The sequence below is a fragment of the Canis aureus genome, unplaced genomic scaffold (genome assembly GCF_053574225.1).
Source record: "Canis aureus isolate CA01 unplaced genomic scaffold, VMU_Caureus_v.1.0 ptg000130l_RagTag, whole genome shotgun sequence".
Classification (NCBI taxonomy): Eukaryota; Metazoa; Chordata; class Mammalia; order Carnivora; family Canidae; genus Canis; species Canis aureus.
In genome coordinates this window covers 80,001-100,000 of record NW_027554442.1, presented here as the reverse complement: position 1 = coordinate 100,000, position 20,000 = coordinate 80,001, and the positions used below count along the sequence as shown (strand labels likewise).

Sequence of the window (20,000 nt, the reverse complement as noted above, 5' to 3'; positions counted from 1 at the left end):
GGGGCACGGGTGCGCCTCCCTTGCCGACTTCTTCCACCACCCGCTCCTCGGACACGCCGACGACGACGGCGGCGGCAGCCCGAGGGGAGTCGCCGGGGAAGGAAACGACGCCACCGCTCGGCCTCAGGCACCTGAGGCGACCTGGAGCGCTCCAGGGGCACCACGGAGGGCCGGGCGCAACGCGCTCAAGCGCGCCCAGGCCGGGCGGTGAGCAGCGCGGCGTCGGGCCGGCCCTCCCCGCGGAGGAGGGGAGGGCCGCTCGCCACGGACCCAGGGCCTTCGGGAAAGGCCGGCGAGAGTGTCCGCCGCGTCCGAGGACCCCGGTCCCGCCAGCGCCGCGAGGCAAGAAGGCGGGAGGCCGGGGTCGGGCCGGAGTCCGCACCACCCCCAACCCCGGCGCGCGCCCCCCGCGCACCCGCCACGACGGCCGGGCGCGGAGGAGCCGGGGAGGGAGGGGCCCGCGGGCAGAACGAGAAGAGCGGTCGCATCCGCCGTGGACGCCCGTCCCTCGTCTGACGCGGCTTAGGCCCGGCCCAGGAGAGCACGAGATCACCACATCGATCGATCGGCAGCAAGCTGCGGCCCCGAGGGGGCTTCCCGAGGAGCAAAAGCCCAGCGAGGACGGCGACCGGGGGGACCTGCTTCCGCCTCACCGGCAAGCCCCTCGACCCCCGGGGGGGGGGGGGGGGCAGGAGCGACCGGACAACCCCAGACACAGCGGGGGACGCCTGACACGCGGCACGGAGCCTTGCGAGACAGGGGTTGTCACGGCCAACGGCCGGGTGCCCACGGCATGGAGCGCACGGGGGTAAAAGACCCACCGCCACCTGCCCACACCGCCCTCCCTCGGGTGCCGGAGACCGGAGGGCGACACCGCGACCCGGGCCACCTGGAGTCCAGCACGAGAGCCGGCGCGCAGGCCCAGGCGGACGGCTCAGGCTCCAGCGAGCGAGGACAGGGACCGGCTCGGCCGCGCGGTCAAGCCCGGAACCCCACCCGCGCCCAGAGGCCCACATCTCTACGGCGAGCGACGGACGGACCGGCTGTCTTTTACGTCTGCCTGTCGTCTGTCTGCCTGTCGCCGAAACACAACGTGTCAGCACCTACCTGGCAACAAAAAATGTTCATTTCGGGCAAGAAAATAACCGCGCCTGCCGGCGGGGACCAGCCACAGGTCACCGCGACCTCCCGGGACCGTGACACGGCCAACTGTCCCCAAAACCTGCCCCACGGCGCCCCCCCACCCCCACCCCACGGAGCCCCCAGGGCTATCTGGTCGACCCAGGGAACGGGGGCGGGGAGGGGAGGGGAGGGGAGGAGGGGCGATACGCGGTCGGTGGAGACGCCCCCACGCCGCCACGCCGCCACGCCGCCACGCCAGTGATCTCCGAGAGGAGACTTTGAAAAATCATCAAAGTTCTCCGGAGGCAGGCACCGTGCGGAGGCCGTCCCCCGCGGCCCTCAGGACCGCCCCGTGCCTACCGCCGTCCCCAACCCCGGCTCGGGCCAGGGGAGGTGGAGGGCCACGCGCGGCAGAGGCAGCCTCACCGGGAATCGCCACCGGGGCCGGACGCCCGAACGGACGGCCCGCCCACCCCCGCGTGGCACCCGGTCCGACCGCCCGGGACCCACCTCCGCAGCGGGCCTCGGAAAAAGGGGAGAAAATCGCGTCCGACGCCCGGGACCCCCACACGTGCCCGCAGCCGGGTCTGTCGCGCCACCCACGGGCTTCCCCTCCAGGCTCAGACCGGTCCCCGTCGCCAGGGCGTGACCACGGGAGACAACCGAGTGACACGGAAGGAAGGCCCGAAGATCGCCCGGAGCCACAGGACGGACGGCGGGACACACCCTGTCCCCCGCCCCCGAGGCGGCCCAGGTCGGTCCGCGCGGGCGGAGGAGGAGCCACCGGCGGGTGCTGGTCGACCCACCCAGGCGGCCCGCACGGCCTCCTCCGGGAGCGAGGCGGAGGCGACAGCGGCGACAGCGGCGACGGCGACACTCCCTCGCAGCTCCGGAGGTCCAATCTCCGGCGAGCGCATCGCGCGCCGAGGCCCCGGCGACAGCCGGACGCTCGCGCCGGAGCCGCCCTCCTCCTGGAACTCGGCCCCGGGAAACCGACACCAAAGCTGTTCCTTGCCTGTCGCCGCCGAGCCTCCGGAGGGGACACGCTCTATAAAAGCGGCCGCCAGGTGGCACCCGACAACCGGCGCGAACGACAGCGGGACAGATCCGGGCGGCGAGGCCGTCAGGGCGCCTCGGATCTCGCCTCTCGGCCCGGGGACGGCGGAGGGCCCCGGGAGCACACGGCCGCGCACCGCGCGAACCCCCGTCCTCCCGGGGCGGGGGAGCCTTGGAAAACCCGTCCGTCCGTCCGTCCGTCCGTCCGTCCGGGCCCGCTGCCGCCCGGAAAGGGGGTCGCGCTCGCCGCGCGGGGCTCCCGGGACGACTCAGGCACGTTTCCGAGGTCAGGGAGGGAACGTAGAGCCGAAACCAGGCGAGGACTCTTAGGACGGCAACGGATGCACCGTTTTTTCTCGTGTCCTTCCTTTTTTTTTTTTTTTTTTTTTCTTTTTCTTTAGGATTTTATTTATATATTTATAAGACGAAGGAGGGAGGGAGGGAGGGAGGGAGGGAGGTCACGAAGGAGGTCTGAACCAAAGGCGCTGGAGAGGACGGTGTGCCCCCCCCCCCCCCCCGCACCACCTTCACCTCCACCCTCTCAGCGTCTGGGACCTGACCCCCCCCCCCCCAAATACTTGTCTATTGGGTTGAATGAGAAGAGGTCGTGGAAGAGGAACTCAATTCTGGGGGGGAGGGGAGGCTCAAAGAACATAAGGATTTTCTTTTTCTTTCTTTCTTTCTTTCTTTCTTTCTTTCTTTCTTTCTTTCTTATAACACAATCTGTTTCTCCAGAATTCTCCTGCTCACGCTCAACTTCCTGTCCTTGAAGAGAAGAATGTCATTCACTCCCCTCCTGGCGCTCTCCTCCAAGGCACCTTCCAGGGGCAGGAGAAAGGGTGTGCTTCTCTTCTCAGAGGAAAAGGAGGGGAGTCAGCGGGACCTTCTTTCACCTGGGGGGGTGGGGGGAGCGGCGGTGTGCGTGTGTTTCTTTGCTGCTGCTGCTACTCTATCAAAGTGTCTCCAGGTAGGGAGGCCGGGGTGGCTCAGCGGTTGAGCGCCTGCCTTTGGCCCAGGGCGTGATCCCTGCATGGATGGAGTCTCCTTCTCCTTCTGCCTGTGTCTCTGCCTCTGTGTGCATCCGTGCGTGCGTCCGTCCGCGTGCGTGCGTGCGTGCGTGCGTCCGTCCGTGTGCGTGCGTGCGTCCGTGTGCGTGCGTGCGTGCGTCCGTCCGTGTGCGTGCGTGCGTGCGCGCGCGCGCGCGTGCGTCTCAGGACTACCTACATAAAATCTTCAATCAATCAACGTGTCTATGGTTCAAAACAGTACTCTGGTTTCCTTCGTATCCAAGTCCTATGTCAGATTGGACTTTTGACAGGAGAAGGGAGGGCGGGCCACATTTTCTTCTGCCCTGGCGGAGGAGAAAGGGAAGATGGGCGGGCACAGACCTGGGCATAGTCTTCTCTGTCGTGGGGGTGAGCGGAGGAGTCGGATTCGGCTCTCACGGGACGGGGTCTAATTTCTCCGTGGACGGACAATTGGGCAGAACGTCAGGCGAACGGAGGACGAGTCATGGTCAGAAGACCATGGACAAGACCGGCTATAGATGCTGGAGTTTCCGGAGCAATGATTTCATCAGAGGCACGCGAAGGCCAAAGACTTCCAGGGAGCGTGTTTATAGACGCCTCGGCCCGTAGGTCCTTCCTTTCGAATGGACAGTGCTCCCATCCGGTCGGTCGGTCGGTCCGGTCGGTCACCTTAGCATATCTTCTCCAGCTCCCGTGAGCCGTGTGGTCGTGCAATTCTACTTTGGGCCTAACGGGGGATGGATGGGACCGACCGTGCCACAGAAAGGGAGACCGCATCGAGTCCTTGAGCCTAAGGCACGTCTAAGACAGTGACTCTCTAAAGTACCGTGGAGGGGATCCCTGGGTGGCGCAGCGGTCGGTTTGGCGCCTGCCTTTGGCCCGGGGCGCGATCCTGGAGACCCGGGATCGAATCCCACGTCGGGCTCCCTCCCTGTGCATGGAGCCTGCTTCTCCCTCTGCCTCTGTCTCTGCCTCTCTCTCTGTCTCTCTCTCTCTCTCTCTGTCTCTCTCTCTCTCTCTCTCTCTCTCTCTCTATGACTATCATAAATAAATAAAAATATTTAAAAAAATAAAAATAAAATAAAGTACATGGAGGCAGAAGGAGGCCAGCTGGAGTTTTGTTGTGTGGGTTGCGTATCTGTGGCAATGGGGTGGGTGTGGGTGGCTGTTGTTTGTTTTCTGGACGAGGTGAAAGAACCCTTTGAGTGCAAGTATTTGCAGAAGGGGTCCGGCGGGATGGGAAGGTGTGGGTCAGTCCATTCACCGAGAAAACCGGAGACTCGGCCTTTTTAAGAACTCGGCAACAGGAGGAGTATAGCTTGGCTCATCGCAGCAACTGGCAACTCAGCAGAAACAACAGAACATTCCCAGAATGAATGGAGTTTGCAGGAGCCAACGTGAGCATGCCCCACCACCCTCCGCGGGTGCGTCCGTGTAAACACACACACACACACACACACACACACACACACACCCCGGCCTTCCATTTCCAAATCCACCAGAGGACTCAGGGTTGGTTGGGGGTGGGGATGGAGGGTGGCGGGTGGCAGAAGGGAGGTTCAGGGCCATCCATTCCAATGGCCCTCATTCAATCATTTCATTCAAATGCACATGGCTGTCTGTTAAAGTCCGAGCCTGGGACTTCTCTCCATTGAATGGCTTTCTGCACCTCCCCCAAACCCTCAGGCTGCGGCTCCCAAGCTGTGGGGGAGGGGAGAGAAGAAAAGAGAAGAGAAGAGGAGAGGAGAGGAGGGGAGGGGAGGGGGAAAGAGAAGGGCAAAGAGGATGTCTGAAGAACTCACATTGTTTGGGGTCCAAAAGCGACCCCTCCTGGTTTCCTGACCCAGGAAACCCCAATAAACCCTTTGGGAATCAATCCTGGATGTGGAGGATGCCATCTCACTCTTAATGCCTTCCAGGGGTGGGGGTGCGTCTGGGAGGGCGTGGCATGGCGGGGACTGGTGAATCTGATGGGGAGTTAAACACATGACCACCGTGGTGTCTTAGGGTCCAGAGGCCAAACACAGGCATGGAGTGATATGGGCGAAGGACTAAGGGAGGCCTGGCCAGGGACAGTTCTGACTCATCCACCCTGGGTGAGGGCCCAACAAGGACACTCTTTCCTCTAAAGCGACGGGCCAACAGTCTCCTGGTTCCCCATCGACCTGTCCTCCCTCTCGCACCCACTTCCCAAGGGAAATCCTCAGTCTCATTCGAAGTAGTCCCCGGCTGTGTCACAAGCCACCTTCTGTCTACTAAAAGGAGTAAGGAAGATGGACAAACATGAACCAGCCCGACAGATGGCACCTCCGCACGGAGGGGTTGGGGGGTGGGGCCCTCCCCGGACAAAAGGTGACTCTGAGCTTGAAAACATGAAAGGGCAGAAGCTCCCGGCCCCCGGCCCGGGCCCCGGGCCCCAGGCCCCGGCAGGCCCGCTCCGTCAGAAGAGCACTCAACTTTTGATTGCAGTCAGGGTTGTGAGTTTGAGCCCCACGTTGGGTCTAGAGATGATGAAAAATGAAGGAACAAACTCTCAATAACTTAAGTATGTATGGAGCGCCTGGGTGGCTCAGCGGTGGAGCGTCCAGGGATCCCCGGGTGGCTCAGCGGTTTAGCGTCTGCCTTCAGCCCAGGGCCTGATCCTGGAGACCCAGGATCGAGTCCCACGTCAGGCTCCCTGCATAGAGTCTGCTTCTCCCTCTGCCTGTGTCTCTGTCTCTGTGTCTCTCGTGAATAAATAAATAAAATATTAAAAAAAAGAAAGAAAGAAACGACTACAACATTCCATTTTAGGTGACGTCTATTTTTCTTTTTACCACAACTGGGGGGAAGAAAAGCAAAACAAACAAAAACAAACAACAACAACAACAAGACCCCCCCCCCACCCCCCCACCCTGTCCTTGGCTCAGAGTAAGGGAATTCCTGGGTCAGGTTGAAAGAGGGGGAGGGGGTGATATCCTGTCGTCCGCAGTGTGGAAAACCAGGGTTCAGCAACCTGGAATTGTTTCTGCCTCGCCAGGTAGACAGACGTGGTCACTGTCGTCAGCCCTGCAAAAGCAAGGCAAGAGGGGATCCCTGGGTGGCGCAGCCGTTTGGCGCCTGCCTTTGGCCCAGGGCGCGATCCTGGAGACCCGGGATCGAATCCCATATCAGGCTCCCGGTGCATGGAGCCTGCTTCTCCCTCTGCCTGTGTCTCTGCCTCTCTCTCTCTGTGTGACTATCATAAGTAAATAAATAAAAAAAAGAAAAAAAAAAAAAAAAAGCAAGGCAAGAGGGAAGAACCTCCGCATTTCCAAGCACCTCGTAGGGGCAACCTGGGAGGCTCGCTGGGGTTAAGCAGCTGACTCTCGGTTTCATCCGCCAGGAGGTGGCACTCTTGACTCGCCCAGTGAGGCCGCGGCGACCTCTGGAAGGAAGGTATCAGGCTCACGGTTTCCGAGGGGCTCGGGTGGCTCCCGAGAAGTGGATCTGAGTGTCTCCAGGCTGTCTGATCCTATCTGAGTCTTAGGATGCGATTCCAGGGGCCCCTGGCCCGCTCGGTCAGTAGTGAGCACGACTCTTGACCTCCAGGCCGTGAGTGCGAGCCCTACGTTGGGAGTAGAGATCACTCTGAAAAATAAACCGGGGCGGGGGGGGGGGGGGGGGGGGGCGGAGGAAGAGAAGAGAAAAGAAAAACAGATGCCATTGCACTCAAGGAAGGCAGGTCTTGGTGATACAAGGGATTCTTCCAACAGTGGCCGGTCACAATGAGAACATATTCCCACGGAACAGACCTCACGCAGGTGATTGGCAATTGCCATAAAAGAAAGATAACTCATTAGAAAAAGAGAGAGAAAGAGAGAAAAAGAAAAAAAGAAAAGAAAAGAAAAGAAAAGAAAAGAAAAAAGATAACTCACTGAGAGTTTCTGAACACTGACGGGTCACAGGTAGGGAGAAAAGATAAGGATTTTAAAGATTTTTTTTTCTTTAGATTTTATGTATTTATTCATGAGAGACACAAACGCACACACAGAGAGAGAGAGAGAGAGAGAGAGAGAGAGAGGCAGAGACACAGGCAGAGGGAGAAGCAGGCTCCATGCAGGGTCTCCAGGATCACGGCCTGGGCTGAAGGCAGCGCTAAACCGCTGAGTCACCAGGGCTGCCCAAGGATAAGGATTTTAATTTGTTTACAAACTCACTCGTTCCTCCAATTTCTCTAAGGTATAGATATCTCTACAGACAAAGTTTCCTTCAAACTGGAAGAGCAAACATGAGGGGATCAGCAGTGATTTGAACAAGAGTCTTTAAAAAAGGGTCATCAGGACGCCTGGGTGGTTCAGCGGTGGGAGCAGCTGTCTTTGGCTCAGGGTGTGATCCTGGAGTCCCTCATCGGTCTCTCCCTGCAGAGCCTGCTTCTCCCTCTGCCTGTGTCTCTGCCTCTCTCTCATTGTGTCTCTCGTGAATAACTAAATAAAGTCTTTAAAAAACAAAAACAAAGAAACCGGTCATCATTGTCTTTCGCTCTTTTCAGTTCCATGTTGTTCCTTTTAGTTCTGTTTGTTTAAGATTTTATTTATGTATGAGAGAGAGAGAGAGAGAGAGAGAGAGAGAGAGAGAGAGAGAAGCAGGCCCCATGCAGGGAGCCCGATGCGGGACTCGAACCCGGGACTCCGGGGTCACGCCTTAAGCCCAAGGCAGAGGCTCCACCGCTGAGGCACCCAGAAGTCCCTGGTTTTGTTCTGGGTAAATGCAGCTATTTCACTAGTTCTGGCAATTCATACTGTTGTTCGATGATCTCAGGGTGACCAGAAACTGAGATGTGTCAAAAGTCCTTTGCGTGGTTCTTCTGGAATCTGGGATAAATAAAAAATAAATAAATAAATAAATAAATAAATAAATGTGTGTGTGTGTGTGTGTGTGTGTGTGTGTGTGTTTTGTTTGTTTTTGCAAGAGCGTCAGAACGTGGCATGTACATGACATGGCGGTCACCGGTGAACGTGGTTAAAGACCCGAGGAGAGTTGGCTAGAGTGCAGTCGAGAAGAAAAACGGATTATGATTTGTCACACACGGCATTTTAACAATGTACCAGGGCACGTTACCACTTAACGAATTTACGTCGCTTTTGGAACACCCACAGCATTCACGCAACCAATATAATCTAAGAGGGCTTATGATTCTTTGTCTGACGCTGCTTCTCACGTGCCTTCACATAGCAGGTAAACGACCTATGTTAGTCAAGAGACTCAACCTAGGGCTAGACTTTTCTGGGATCCGCTGAAAATCCATGACCGGATGAAGGAACCAGCAAACAGCCGGGCAGCCAGCCGACCAGCCAGATACACAAACCATCCATCCATCCATCCAACCAACCAACCAACCAACCAACCAACCAACATCTCAGAAGCTTTCAAGGCCCGGGCCTATAAAGGATCACGGGTCATTACAAAACTGAAAACAATGTCAGTATCTGTTTCGCCAGGGTGGCCCTAGGAGATTCCACAGGAGCTTACAGAGTTGTCTCCAAAATGTAGCTCCTTTAATATTGAGAAGTTTTCACTCTCTCACGGAGGTAATTCGCGGATAAAAAGGAATATAAAAACCTGGCTGGTCCGGAGAGAGAAAATAATAATAATATATTTTTCTCTTCTCTGTTCACAATCCCTTGCCATGATGAGACTACCAACGCAAGGAAATCTCTTCATTTTAACAGAGACAAGAGCCGAGTCTTAATGCTATACCAGTGTACTAGTAAAGCTCACTTCTCCCAATCTCAGTCTGTCCTGACCATGCCTACAATTCCTTTTCAAAAAAATCTGCTTCCGGGACGCCTGGGTGTTTCAGTGGTTAAGCCTCTGCCTTTGGCTCAGGACGTGATCCCGGACTCCCGGGATCGGGTCCCATAGCGGGCTCCTTGCATGGAGCCTTCTTTTCCCTCTCTCTGCCTCCCTCTCTCCCTCCCTCCCTCCCTCTCTCCCTCCCTCCCTCCCTCCCTCCCTCCCTCCCTCCACTCCCTTCCTTCTGAATAAGTAAATAAAATCTTAAAAAAGAAAAAAATAGCCAGGCTCATTTCAGGACAGAATTATTTTCTTTTCCCTCACCAAAACATGTATTCTCACGCCTTGTACGTTTCCTACACATCTCCTACTTGTCACACACGGAATTGTTTTCCTTCTCGTTCTCCAGTAGTCTCCATTCCATTGGCAGGCTTTTGCAAAATTGTAATATATTAACTTCCTTTCAGAGAGAGAGCACTGTGTGAAGGGGGGAAGGGGGAGGAGGAGGAGGAGGGAGAGGGAGAGAGTGGGAGACCGAGCATCTTTCCTTTTTTACACTATTTTGTTTCTTTATTCCTGTGTGTGAGAGAGAGACAGAGACAGAGACATGGGCAGAAGCAGGTCCCCCCCCCCCCCCCCCCCCCCCCCCCGCAAGGAGACGGATGCAGGAAAGGATCCCAGACCCGCATGATCGGGAACGAACGAACAGAACTTCATCCCAGATCGTGGGAACTTGTGAAATATTGGCACTCGTCCTTATCGCTCCGAGCTGTCCTGTTCCGATGATGTTTACCCGCGCCAGCCTTTGAACTCCTAACCTACAGTTCCTTTTTTTTTTTCTTTTTTTTAATTTTTATTTATTTATGATAGTCACAGAGAGAGAGAGAGAGAGAGAGAGAGAGAGAGGCAGAGACATAGGCAGAAGGAGAAGCAGGCTCCATGCACCGGGAGCCCGACGTGGGATTCGATCCCGGGTCTCCAGGATCGCGCCCTGGGCCAAAGGCAGGCGCCAAACCGCTGCGCCACCCAGGGATCCCATAAGCTACAGTTCCTTTACAAAGGGATGTTAGCAATATAGCATCCGGAGGTAGAGGAAACCTCTCCCTCGTAGAACCCACAGGGACACGTAGACACAGACGAGACGCCAACAAAGTATCTAGCCTTGGTCTCACTCCTATCTATCTGTGGAGAGGTCACGAAAGACCCGATGTTCCGATCTCCCCGCTGGCTGGTTGACAACAACTCCAGTGGCCAGCGAGCGTGACCGGGTCCGGACCCCGTCCATCCTTTGGTTTCCATTTCGAAAGAGAAGAGGCCGGTTTCCTGCAAAGATACCCAAAGCCGCAGCAACAACCCAACCCGAAGAAGACCAGAGCGTCTGTCTCCCCGAGTGAGCCGAGCACTGGTTCCTCACTCACCAACAGTCGGGACATGACTGATGGAACCAGAGGGATTCCTAGGTTAGGTTCCGGTCCCTGGGCTGGCCTCATTGCCAGCTTTCTCTAATCGTGGAGAGCATAGCATTGAGGCATGAGCAAAGCACCCCATTCACCCGGTTCGGGCCATCTGAGCCTCAGGTTCCCCTTCCACGTGTCCCAGGTCAGCGAGCACTTGCAAGTAAGTATAGGCCCCCTAAGCAGTCCAGTGGTAGCCTGCCGGAGTTTCCTGTGGCTGGCGGGGGGGTGGGGGTGTCCTGTGCTCAACCTTCGCTGCAGGGTTCTCTAGGGTCTGGTTCGGTTCACCCCGCTTTTCTGCGTGCGTGTGCACGTGCGTGTGCATGCTCCATAAGGAGCTGGGGCGTCCTCGGGAGGAGGGACGCCGTAGAGAGTGGACAGTTTATTCTCTGATCTTGGTACGGGCAAGGCTGTAGGGCTTGAACTCTATGGGAACCAGGAAGGTTTTCTTCCGTTTTCTCATCGTCAGTTTTGGCAGGTTGCCTTTTAGCGATCGATCAATCCGATCGAAACAAAACAAAACAAAACAAAACAAAACAAAACAAAACAACTTCTTTTCCCTTTTTGTAAAGATTCTGTTTATTTTCTCCTGAGACACAGTGAGTGGGAGAGTCGGACCGACACACAGGCAGAGGGAGAAGCAGGCTCCATGCTGGGAGCCCGACGTGGGACTCTGATGCCGGGCCTCCAGGATCAGGCCCCGGGCTGAAGGCCGCGCTCAACCGCCGAGCCACCCGGGCTGCCCACCTTTTTCTTTTCTTTTCTTTTCTTTTCTTTTCTTTTCTTTTCTTTTCTTTTCTTTTCTTTTCATTGTTTTATTTTCAAAAGATTTTAGGTGTATGCGATGTTTACACCCAGGTTAGGGCTCGTCCTCACAACCGAGAAATATAGAGTCCCACACTCCACCCACAGTGCCAGCCAGCAGCCACGCAGCCCTTCATCGATTCCATTTGTTCATTTATTTGCTTGCTTGCTTGCTTCCTTCCTGGCTTGCTTATGTATACATTCATTCAGCCGGTCGGTCGGTCAGTCGATCAGTCCAGTCAGTCAGTCCTTTTAATTAATCATTCATTCTTTCCTGTTTTAGAGATGTTCTTTATTTATCCATGAGAGACACACAGAGACAGGTATTGACAGATGCAGAGAGAAGCAGGCTCCCCGCGGGGAGCCCCAAGTGGGAGTCGGGGCCCCAGGACCCCAGGATGATGACTGACCTCAAGGCAGATGCTGAACACGGAGCTACCCAGGCATCCCCGTTGCTTGACTTTTTAGGGGAGGCAGACAGGCAACGTGCACTCAGTGGCACGGAAATAGAGCCCAACTAGTGCTGAGTTTTCTGGGAGCCGTTTGGGCCTGGGTCAGTGTGAAAGCCAATGGAGCAGGGCCCAGAAACGTTCAAGGCTGAGAATTTCCTTCCTCCATAATCATCATTTCACAGATGCTTAATTGAAAGTGGTATCTATGGTATGGCAAACGTCTTTCTCTGTTTGGGTTCTAGCAAGACCCAGAGAGTCGAAGCCCCTAAGCTCACGGACTGAAAGTTGCAAGTTGGATGCAGAGATAGTCAGGCAGGCAGGCAGAGCCGGAAAGGCAGGCGCCACACCGGTGGGTCCAGGTGTGAGGAGTGTGGGATCCCAGGGCAGCTGGGACGGACACAGCCTGGTCCGGATCCACCCAGGTCAGTAGCGTTTCCTGACACAGGACAGGCACCAAAGAGGGGCCTTGGGGTGGCTTTCCTCCTCCGCCTCCTTGGGATGGGGACATCTGCCCCACTCGGGGCATGCCCCCCACCCGCCTGTGCGGTGTGTGGAGAGAGACCCTTTGTCTCGCCGTCACCGCTACAGCAACCGAGGACAGTCCTCAAACAGGAGCACGGTCACATGAGCATCGGTCCCATCTGAACCTATTCCCTCGTTGGGGATCCTAGGGTGCTAGGGTGTGTCTAGGGATACACCTGGAGGACGAGGTCCTGTGTGTGGGAACCCGACGAACGCACAAGAGGGTGGGTGGCGGTGGGAAGGAAGAGGTGCGGACGAGGTGTGCTCGGGTGGCATACCCGAGTTTGAGCGTCTGCCTTCGACTGGGCTCCGGGCGGGCGTCATCACGGCTTTTTGGGGATCCAGCACCGCACCGGGCCCCCCCCCCCCCCCCCCGCGTGGAGCCTGCTTCTCCCTCTGCCTGCGTCCCGGCCTCTCTCTGTGTGTCTCCCGTGAATAAATACAGTTTATTTATTCATTTATTTTTTAAATATTTAATTTATTTATTCGAGAGAGAGAGAGAGAGAGAGAGAGATCGGGTGCCCGATCAATACAGTGTAAGAAATTAAACTTAAGAGTAAAAAAATGGAGGGCAGCCCCGGTGGCGCAGCGGTTTGGCGCCACCTGCAGCCTGGGGTGTGATCCTGGAGACCCGGGATCCAGTCCCACATCGGGCTCCCTGCATGGAGCCTGCTTCTCCCTCTGTGTCTCTGCCTCTCTCTCTCTCTCTCTCTCTCTCTCTCTCTCTCTCTCTCAATAAAAAAATCCTTTAAAATAATAAACAAACAAACAATGAATGAATGAATGAATGCATGCACGAACGAACAAATAAATAAATAAAATTTAAAGAGTTTCAAAAAAGAGAGTAAAAAAATGGAATGGAAAGATAACTTGGCGAGGAGGATGTGTGAACGTATGTAATGCCGCTGAGCGACTCTAGGCTTAGAAAGGGTTACAAGGTTCCATCGTAGGTGACGCCTGTCTTTTGGACCACAACCGAAACACAAAACAAGACCTCCTGTCCCTGGCTCAGAGTAAGGGAGTTCCTGGGTCAGGCTGGAGGGGGTTCCTGTGGTCCGCAGAGTGCAGAACCCCGGTTCAGCCATCTGGACTCTTTTCTTCCTGTCCGCGGAGACAGGCGTGGTCGCAGACGGCACACTCCTGTAAAGGCAAGGCCAGAAGGAAGAACTTCAGCATTTCTTTTGCTCTTCTTTTCTGTTCTTCCGGTTGTTGTGGTTCCGGTGTCGTTGAGCCTCAGCATTTCCAAGCACCTCGTAGGGGCAACCTGGGAGGCTCGCTGGGGTTAAGCAGCTGACTCTCGGTTTCGTCCGCCAGGAGGTGGCACTCTTGACTCGCCCAGTGAGGCCGCGGCGACCTCTGGAAGGAAGGTATCAGGCTCACGGTTTCCGAGGGGCTCGGGTGGCTCCCGAGAAGTGGATCTGAGCGTCTCCAGGCTGTCTGATCCTATCTGAGTCTTAGGATGCGATTCCAGGGGCCCCTGGCCCGCTCGGTCAATAGAGATCACTTTGACAAATGGACCCCGGGGGCCGGGGCCGGGGCCGGGGCCGGGTGGGGGGCGGGGGGGAGAAAGGGAGGGGAGGGCGGCGTGGGGACCGGGGGAGGTCGAAAGAAAGAAAAACAGACGCCATTCTACTCAAGGAAGGCCTTGGTGATACAGCGGATCCTTCCAACGGTGTCTGGTTGCAATGAGCACGGATTCCCACCGACCTTCTGAAGAGGATTTAACAATCGCCAAAAAAAAGGAAGATGACTCACTGAGAGTTTCTGAACTCTGTTCAGGGTTTCGTGGACCTCATTCAGTTCCACGTTGTTCCTTTCTGTTCGGTTTCCACGCAGCTTTTTCATTAGTTCCGGCAACTCCTACTGTATGTAGTTGGACAATCTCAGGGTGACCAGACACCGGGATTCGTCCAGAGTCCTTTCCGCGAATCTTCTGAAAAGTGGACCGCATTGTTGCAAGACCTTCCTAACAACACCTGCACGTGACAGGGAGGTCACCCACGGATGGACGTGCCTAAAGACCCAATGAGAATTCATTATAATGCAGTCGAGAGGAAAATCCGACCAGTTTCTGTCACACACACATACACACACAACACACATGCACGTACGCAGAGCATTTAAACAGTTCGAATGTGGAGTGACGGCACTCTACCAGGACACGTTACAAGTTTAGGAATTTCATTTCCTGTTCGGAACACCGGCAGCATTCACCCACACAATGTAATCTAAGAGGGCTTATGGTTCTTTGTCTGACAGTGCTTCTCATGTGCCTTCCCATAGCAGGTAAACGACCTATAGTAGTCAAGAGACTCTATTTAGGGTTTGGCATTCTGGGATCCGCTGAGAATCCACGAACGGGTGAAGGGACCAGTAGACAGACAGACAGACAGGCAGCCAACCAGCCAACCAAAAACATCTCAGAAGTTTTCAAGGCACATGCCTACAAAGGATCACGGATCATAACAAAACGGAAATCTTCAGTGTCTCTTTCGCCGAGGTGGCCCCTAGGAGATTCTACAGGTGCTTTTAGAGTTGTCCCCAAAATGAAGCTCCTTTACCGTGGAGAAGTTTTCACTCTTACGTAGTAGGGGAAGACCGGATACAAACGAACCCAAAAAATAAAATAAATAAGTAAATACCAAAAAAAGTGAAACAAGAACAACCAAAAAAAAAAAAAAAGGGAATCTAAAAACCTTGCTGTTCTGGGCAGGTAAAGGGAGAGACACACACACACACACACACACACACCCCAAAAAACAAACAAAAAACCCCCAACCAAACCACACCAAACCAAGCCAACCAACCAAACAAAAAAGCACCTTGTCTTTGTCTTTTCTTCTCTGTTCACACTCTTATCGAGAGTAGACTACCAATGCAAGAGAATCTCGCCATTTTAGCAGAGAGAAGAGCCAAATCTCAGTTGTACACCAGTGTAGTAGTAAAACCCACTTCTCCCAATCTCAGTCCGTCCTGACCACGCCTGCAATCCCTTTTCAAAGAGTCTGCTTCTGGGACGCCTTGGGTGGCTCAGCGGTGGAAGGTCTGCCTTTGGCTCAGGGCCTGATCCCAAGGGTCCTGGGATCCAGACCCACATCGGGCTCCCCACGTGGAGCCTACTTCTTCCCCTGCCTGTGTCTCTGCCTCTCTCTCTCTCTCTCTGTGTGTGTGTCTCTCTGTCTGTCTCTCTCTTTCTCTGTCTCTGCCTCACTGTGTCTCTGTGTCTGTCTCTCTGTCTCTGTCTCTCTTTATCTCTCTGCCCCTTTTCTCTGTCTCTTTGTCTCTCTCTCCCCTTCTCTCTGTCTCTCTCTCTTTCTCTGTCTCTGCCTCTCTCTGTGTCTGTCTCTCTGTGTCTCTCTGCCTCTCTTTTCTCTGTCTCTCTCTCTTTGTCTCTCTCTCCCCTTCTCTCTGTCTCTGTCTCTGCCTCTGTTTATCTCTCTGCCTCTCTTTTCTCTGTGTCTCTCTCCCCTTCTGTCTCTCTTTATCTCTCTGTCTCTCTCTTTGTCTCTCTCTCTCTCCCTGTCTCTCTCCTTCTCTGTGTCTCTCTCTTTCTCTATCTCTGTCTCTCTTTGTCTCTGTCTTGCTTTCTCTGTCTCTCTCTATCTCTCTGTGTCTCTGTCTCTGTGCCTCTGTCTCTCTTTGTCTCTCTCTTTCTCTGTCTTTCTCTCTGTCTCTCTCTGTCTCTGTTACTCTCTCTCCTTCTCTCTGTCTCTCTCTCTGTCTCTCTCCCATGAATACATAAATAAAATCCAAAAAAATAAAAAACAGAAAACAAAAAACAAATCTCAAAAATCTCCTTCATAAATCCCTTCTATAATTTCTTTTTCCATTCCGTCAGTCTTAAGTGTTCTTTCTCTAAATAGCCAGGCTTTGGGACGCCCCTGTGCCTCAGCGTTTGAGCGTCTGGCTTCAGCTCAGGGCGTGATCCCAGACTCCTGGGACCGAGTCCCATATCAGGGTCCTCGCATAGAGCCTGCTTCCCTTGTCTCTGCCTGTCCCTGTGTCTCTCGTGAATAAGTAAATAAAATCTTAAAAAAAAAAAAAAAAAAGCCAGAGTCATTTCAGGACAGATTCATTTTCTTTTTTATTTTATTTTATTTTATTTTATTTTATTTTATTTTATTTATTTATGATAGTCACAGAGAGAGAGAGAGAGAGAGAGAGAGAGAGAGGCAGGCAGAGACACAGGCAGAGGGAGAAGCAGGCTCCATGCACCGGGAGCCTGATGTGGGATTCGATCCCAGGTCTCCAGGATCGTGCCCTGGGCCAAAGGCAGGCGCCAAACCACTGCGCCACCCAGGGATCCCCGATTCATTTTCTTTAACCACCACCACCACCACCCGTATTTTCATGCCTTGTATCTATTCTACATGTCTCCTACTATCTCACACACAGAGGTTGTTTTCCTTATCGTTAACCAGTAGTCTCGATTCCATGTGGCAGATTTTTTAAAATTGTACTTATTTTACACTTTTTGAGAGAGGAGAGAGAGAGAGAGAGAGAGAGAGAGAGAGAACTTTGTGAAGGGGGAAGAGAGGGAGGGAGGGAGACAGAGACAGAGACATAGGCAGAAGCAGGCTCCCCACAAGGAGCCAGATGTGGAAAGGGGTCCGGACTCGGATACCCCCCCACCCGCCGCCCCAGAATTGGGCCCTGACCCAAAGGCCGATGCTCAACCCCTCAACCGCTGAGCCACCCAGGCGGCAGACTGTTAACTCCTAGAAACCTCAGTCTCTGGTGAAAAGTCAGTAGGAACCACGGGCACATTGTCTATCGTACCAGAAATCCTTAGATTGTCAAATGTATGAATACATGTGATAGTTTTTAGAAACACGTGTGTGTGTGTGTGTGTGTGTGTGTGTGTGTGTGTTGTGTATGTATTGTTGGGCTGGCTGAGAGACAGGGGCACCCAAAATGGCGGACATCTCAAACTGGGTCAAAATGGCTGATCTTCCCGTCAAAGCATCCCTGACCACCACATCATCTCCAGTGAGTCGAAGCCTAGATGGGAAACCGAAACTTTCCATCCAGGAACCGCCCCCGCCCCCTCCCCATCGTCTGATACTATCCCCCCCCTACTCCCAGCCAATCACCTAAGGACACGGTGTTCCCTTGTCTAATTTGGCTAGGGACCCACCCGGATCCAGAGTCGGAACCAAGAAGGCTTCAAAACCCCCACAGTCCCCAACCCCGCGCGACTTCCCTGACTCTGGCCACCTCTCCGAGTCATGGAACCTCGCCCAGGAGCGCTCCCCATTAAAGCACTCTCCTACCTACTGCCTGGCTCTGCTGGTTTTTTATTTCTCCGCTGTTCATTTTGTAAAAACCTAACATGTAGGACACAATTTTTTTTTTAAGATTTAAGAGAGAGGGGGGGGGGGGGCAAAGACACAGAGGGAGAAGCAGGCTCCAGTGCAGGGAGCCTGACGTGGGACTCGATCCCGGGACTCCAGGATCACGCCCTGGGCTGAAGGCGGCACTAAAACGCTGAGCCACACGGGCTGCCCTGTATGATACAATTGTGAAGGAAGCACGAAACAGGGGATCCCTGGGTGGCTCAGCGGTCCTGCAGGGTGCCCGCTTCTCCCTCTGCCCGTGTGTGTGTGTGTGTGTGTGTGTGTGTGTGTGTGTGTGATGAATTGTGAATTAAAATTAAAAAAAAAAAAAGAGGAAGGAAAAGAGAAACGAACAAACCAACCTGAAACACGTTTACTGACACACCCAGGTATCTGCAGGTTTCCTGAATCAGACAAAAGAGAAACACAAAAACTGAGGTGGGGGGAGGGGGGGGGAAGGAAGAAAAGGGCAAGGGGTGGGGGAGGAAAACACAACACCACAAAACAAAAAAACCACCTTGGGTGTCTTACTGACTCACACTTTAGTATTTTACCTTTCTGTTGGAAAGACAGACGCCAGGTATCCGATGAACTGAACCCAATTTATCAATTAAGCTAGTTACACCTTCAAAGTTCCAGGTCACCAAAGATTTGGGAAGCTATTGTAAAAGTTTAACCTATAGACTTTTTTTTTTTTTTTTTTTATTTATGTATGTATGTATGTATGTATGTATGTATGTATGATAGTCGGGGGGGGGAGAGAGAGAGAGAGAGAGAGAGAGAGAGAGAGAGAGAGAGAAAGAGAGGCAGAGACATAGGCAGAGAGAGAAGCAGGCTCCATGCACCGGGAGCCCGACGTGGGACTCGATCCCGGGTCTCCAGGATCGCGCCCTGGGCCAAGGGCAGGCGCCAAACCGCTGCGCCACGCAGGGATTCCCCCCTTTTTTCATTTTTTTCTTTTTCTTTTTTTTTAACCTGCTTGCTCGTCACAAGGAAAAGTACACGAGACGGACAAAATCGATCATTTGGAGTAGTTTCCGTGGACAAATCCTCAGAGGCACAACTCCACTAATCCGTTGAGTTCACAGCAAAGTTGAGTACGCCCGTCCCTCGGGGCCTGGACCCTCCGGCATGGGCATGGCATCCGGGTGGGTCCCGGTGGAGCAAGGGGATAAGTAGTTCTCCTTTTCTTTTCTGTGCCTGTGGGTCTAACAAGACACCACACGTGTCTTGTTTCTTTGTAATGAGGTGGCGGAAGGGTCTATCTCGATCACCACCATTCCAGGCCCACAAACTGTGACGGGAGCACAGCACATCCCACCGCCCACCCCAACGGCGGCGGGGGCGGGGGCGCGTGGGGACAAAACCGGTTATCCGTATGAAGTGTGACGGTGATAGGTAGCTCCCAGGACACGTCTTTTTACAGGAAACCCACAGGGACCGCGGATACGCAGAGATGACTGAGGCTGATGTGAATCCGAAGGCCTACCCCCTGGCAGATGCCCACCTCCCCAAGAAACTCCTGGACGCGTGTTCAGCAGTCCCGTAACTACAAGCAGCTTCGGAAAGGAGCCCACGAAGCCGCCAAAACCCTCTGTGGAGAGGCATCTCTGAGTTCATCCTGATGGCTGGCTGCAGACGCCGAGCCCCTGGAGATCATCCCGCACCGTCCGCCGCCCGCCTGCCTGCCTGCCGCGTGATGAGAAGAACGTGCCCTACGTGTTCGTGCGCTCCAAGCAGGCCCTCGGGCGGGCCTGCGGGGTGTCCGGGCCTGTCCTCGCCCGTCCCGTCACCATCCAAGGAGGCTCGCAGCCAAAGCCGCAGATCCAGTCCATTCAGCAGTCCATCGAAAGGCTCTTCGTGGAAACCGCTGGCCTCTGTCCCACCCCTCACGGAGCCCAGCCCTCCCCCCTGGGGTTGTGTCTACCGTCTGCGTTCGCATGTAGTTTCTCCAGCTGCCTTCTCTCGTTCTTTTTTTTTTTTTTTTTTAATTTTTATTTATTTATGATAGTCACAGAGAGAGAGAGAGGCAGAGACACAGGCAGAGGGAGAAGCAGGCTCCCCGCAGGGAACCCGATGCGGGCACACGAGCCCAGGGTACCCCTTCCACCTCCCCAACCCCCGCCCCGCATCCAGCCCCGAGAGGAAGGCAGCCGCCCAACCACTGAGCCACCCAGGCGTCCGTCCCTCTTTTCCTTTCTCTTATCCGTCAACCTTCCAGCCTTCCGCCTCCACCTCCGCCTGTTCCTTCATCTCGGTTTCCTCCTGGAAAACAGGCTTTGTCCGTGGTTGCCTCCCTCTCAGCCCTCTGAAAGAGGTGGAGTGGGTTGGGCATCAGTTCTGGCGCTCGTGCGTGCGTGTGGACTTGGGATTTCCGGCGTCCGCCTGCCTGGCCTGCTTTCCCCGTCTTCTTCATGATTTGGACTCAAGGGAAGTGGCGGGGGGTTGGGGGGGGGGAGATCGGGTCCTTAT

At 54.7% G+C, this 20,000-nt stretch overlaps 1 long non-coding RNA gene and 1 pseudogene across 1 annotated transcript; one reads left to right on the top strand and one right to left on the bottom strand.

Annotated features, from left to right (window-relative positions):
* Nucleotides 1-14,030: 14,030 nt before the first annotated feature.
* On the bottom strand, nt 14,031-18,232 carry LOC144309620 (uncharacterized). The gene is made up of 3 exons (XR_013375561.1): nt 17,891-18,232; nt 14,636-14,771; nt 14,031-14,206 (listed from the first exon to the last, which is right to left on the bottom strand). It is a non-coding gene; the product is annotated as an uncharacterized LOC144309620 (long non-coding RNA).
* A 343-nt stretch (nt 18,233-18,575) lies between these two features.
* LOC144309619 (NHP2-like protein 1 pseudogene) lies at nt 18,576-19,840 on the top strand (annotated as a pseudogene).
* Nucleotides 19,841-20,000: the final 160 nt, after the last annotated feature.